The following is a 4,074-nucleotide window of genomic DNA, read 5'->3' as shown; positions in this document are numbered from 1 at the left end:
GCGCCTCAAGCCGCCTCCGTGTCCCCAGGGTCCCCACGCCGGGGGGCAGGTATGCGCCCTACCTCGCGGCGGATCCGAACCAAACCCGGGCCTTCTTCCTCCCGGCACCGCCCTGGGCTCCGGCGGCGCCCGGGCGGCGGCGGCGGCAGCGACAGGAAGCGCCCGCCTGGAGGTGGCTCGCGCCCGACACGTGACTCCACAGCCGCGGAGGCTCACAGTGCGCATGTGCGGGCGGCTGGCGGGCGCGCGGACAGGTGACCTGGGTGGGGCTCGCAGCGCGCAGGCGCCTCGGACAGGTAGCGCGGGGCGGTCCCGCTGGGCAGCAAAGGCGAAGGGCGCGGGTCCAGTCTCCGGCCGTTTACGGCTCCCGCAGGCCTTCCGGCTCAGGTCAGGGCCGGGCTCTCGGAGCCGGACTCGGCGGCTCACTGCCGTCTTCCTCGGAGGCCTCAGGACAGAGCATCTTGGAAAATGACATGGGGCGCACCGTGTTTTTCTTCCTGTCAGCACCCAAAAGCACCCCTTTCCCAGTCAGAAGACAGCTTGGAAACTTCGGATAAGCCAAGCAGGGTTCACTGCCCTTTCTGATACGTTAAATTCTCACGCCTTACAGCTCAGGCCAGTGAGGGGGTGTGTATGGGGGGGATGGGGTAGAATGAGAGAAGTGGGAAGTGTGCTTTTCTTCCAAGCTGTGCCAGTCGCTTTTCATAATGGATCTTGTCAAAATTCCCAATCCTGCAAGATGCACGTCACCCCGAAACGGAGGCGCAGAGGAAATCACTTGCTCAGGGAAATCGACAACTTTTTTTTTGCAACAACAAAATTGCTCTAGTCTGCTTTCATATAAAACAGTCACTTCCTTACTCCTGTCTGCTTCCCTAGGTAGGTGGTGGTTTCAAAGGTCTTCCAGCTTCCTTGGACAAAGTGCTTTTCCATTTTCTTGGTGCCTTTGGGTGATTCCCCAAAGTGACCAACTTCACCGTTTTTGAGGCTTCACTTCCATACTTAAACTATCTTTAAATTTTTATGATGAAATAGTTAAGATATACACAAAGATATCTCCCACACTAAAATGCAGGTTCCACATAGGCAGAAATTTTTGTTTCTTCTCTAAGGTATCCAGGTCCTAGAGCACAGAACACATTAAGCACTAGATAATTCCAAAATCTCTGTGCGAATTTACATAATGACTACATTGGCATCTATTAACAGGCTTAAGAAAAAACACTTCAAAGCAGTTGAAGCCGCATATATACACATCCCATACTGTAACCCTTCCTTTCCCCAGAGGTACAACAGTGGTACACAGAATTTGCTGTTTAATATTCCTGCCTGTATTTTTCTATTTTATGTATGTATGTATATACCTTTAAGCAATACATAGTATTCTTTTGCAAGCTTCTAAACATATCATTGATATGCTGCATAGTTCATTTTTTCTACTTCTGTAAGTTTTATTCACACTGATATGTATACTTCATCTACTGGGTGGTTTTTCTGCATAGAAAGACACGTCATGACTTTTCCAATGGCCCAGTAGTTGACCTTCATTTCCGTACAGTATTGCACTTATGGTATAAGTTTATAGAAATAAAACAGTCACTTTTCCAATGGCTGGCCATTACAGTGCTATGAATATCTCTGTACTTGCCTCCTGCTGTACACATGTGAATTTCTCTAGATTACAGATGTAGGGATGGAATTGCTGACTCAGAATTTCTTGCATTTTGCAGACTAAACCTTACTAGGTTATTCCAGTTATTCCTTATCTACAAAATAGTTATTCCAGTTTCCACTTCCATCTGCCAGATATTTGAGTTCAAATTATACCATAATGCCTTGGAAAGGTCTTCAAAATTTTTTTTTAGTATTTTTTTTTAAGTTTTTTCTTCTTTTTTTTTTTGGGGGGGGGGAAAGAAATTTTTGCTATAGGGTGTGTGCGCTCGCCAGAAAGACAAAAAGACAGAAATTGAGAAACCACCCCCCTGGGGGATGGCCACCCCACAGTCCTTTCTCCTCCATTCTCCTCTTGGGATCTTGGTTACGCACGCACACACGCCCAGTTTGAGTTTAAGCCACAGGGTCCAGGACTCAAACCACAGTCGACTACATGGGAGTCTAGTGATGTAGCCATTAGGCTATCTGCCAGTCCCTAAAAGTTTTTTTAAGGGACCAGTGCATGGTGTAATGGTTACATCAATGGACTCCCATATAGTCGACCACAGTTCAAATTCTGGACCTGGCAGCATAAACTGACTCCAAGCACATACATGCAACTGTGTCCAAAATCCCAAGAGGAGAAGGGATTGTGGCATGGCCATCCCCCCTGAGAGTGATTTCTCACTGTCTGTCTCTCTCCATCTCTTCAGTAAGTGCATGTACCCTGTGGCAAAGATCTCTCTCAAAAAAAAAAGTTTTTTCTATAAAATATTGATATTGATCCTCAAACCATTATATGCAGTTATAGATAAATACATGATTATAAATATATATTTCTGCTGAACTATTTGAGAACTAGACATTATGCCACTGCAATTATAAATATTTCCTCATGAATCTACTAAAACAGCATTCTCCTACATAATCACACTCTTGAAACTGAACACTTGTGTAATACTTTATGTAATATGATATACTTCATAAGTGTATTTTTCTTTGGTGAGGGAGAAGTTTTATTATAGGGCACGTGCGCTCACCAAAAAGACAGAGAGAGACATAGACAGAAAACGAGATTGTGGTGTTAGCCACACCACAATACCTTTTCTTCCATTCTCGGGATCTTGTGCACATATACACACGTGCCCAATGTGAGTTTAAGCCACCAGGTCTGGGACTCAAACCAGGGTCGACTACATGGGAGTCCAGTGATGTAGCCATTATGCCATCTGCTGGTCCCTGTCAGTGTATTTCTTAAATCTAGGACCCAGTCAAGGTTCACAGGGTCTTTACCTCTCAAGTCTCTGTCCTCCTTCGGTCTAGAATAGTTCCTTCACGTTTGGGATTGTTTTTAGTTTTGGTCTTTTGTGATATTCGTATTCTCAGTGAGTAAAAATCAGTTACTTTGCAGAATATTTTTCTCTCAGTTTGGATTTGTTTGGAAATGTTCTCATTAATAGCTTCAGGCCAGGGCCAACCTTGGTGGCCTAATGGTTAATGGAGCTGGATCCCACGTGGCTGACTAGTTTGCGGGTTGGGGATCCCATGTGGCCGATTGCGATTTTTAGGGTTGAGGATTCCATGTGACTGACTACAATTTAAGGGATGGCCCTGGTTTGAAAAACAATAGGCATGTGCTTGCCTAAATCTTGACATATGGGAAAACAGAGAAGTACTTGCTCCCTTTCTCTGGTAGGTGATATGCCCTTGGACAATTAAAAAAAAATTCTGGCCAAATGTTTTGTCCTATTACATGGGGGGAGTTTGCTTTCCTCAGTACTTCACTGTGCAGAGCAGCCAATCTGAAAACATGTGATTAAAGCATGTGGCCAGAAGACACATGCAAATATGCGCTCTGTAAGCTACTCTAGCAGGGCTACTGGGGAGCATCTACATACGAAAGCAGTACCTGCCTATTGTCAATGGTTGCCTTCCTGTGATTGGTGATACCCTATACCTCGATATTGCCCAAGATAGTGAGTATCAACAATAACAAAAAGACAACCATTAACAATAGGCAAATACTGCTTTCATGTATAAATACTCTCAATAGCCCTACAAAAGTAGCTTTAAAAAGCACATATTTGCGTGTATCTTCAAGCCACATGTTTTAATCACATATTTTCAAATTAACTACTCTCCATACTTCACATGAGGCTTTGGATGTCAGTTTTTCCTATTGTTGGTTTCCATGTAAACATGAGAAACAACTAACAAAACATTCAACGATGCCGCCAGCTGGTGACATGGTGGCTAAGGTGGCTGGGTTCCACATGGCTGACTGTACTATTGAAGTCCCAGACCCAGCAGCTTGAAAATTATGCCAGGCACATGTGTGTGCATGCCCAAAATCCTGAGAGGAGAAATGGAAAAGGGATTGTGGTGTGGCCATGCCCCCTGGGTAGGGGTGCTTTCACTCTT

The 4,074-nt window shown here is 45.0% G+C and overlaps 1 protein-coding gene across 1 annotated transcript in view; it reads right to left on the bottom strand.

Moving 5' to 3' along the window:
* CC2D1B (coiled-coil and C2 domain containing 1B) overlaps positions 1-204 on the bottom strand; it is an 18,677-nt gene extending 18,473 nt beyond the window's left edge. The window contains exon 1 of the mRNA XM_006149397.3: positions 63-204. The gene's annotated coding sequence lies outside the window, so the exon portion shown is untranslated. The remainder of the gene's footprint in view (positions 1-62) is intronic.
* Between the last annotated feature and the right edge of the window lie 3,870 nt (positions 205-4,074).

The sequence above is a fragment of the Tupaia chinensis genome, unplaced genomic scaffold (genome assembly GCF_000334495.1).
Source record: "Tupaia chinensis unplaced genomic scaffold, TupChi_1.0 Scaffold000259_1, whole genome shotgun sequence".
In the NCBI taxonomy this organism is placed as follows: Eukaryota; Metazoa; Chordata; class Mammalia; order Scandentia; family Tupaiidae; genus Tupaia; species Tupaia belangeri.
Note: the sequence above shows the minus strand (reverse complement) of the source record. Positions and strands in the feature narration are given on the sequence as shown.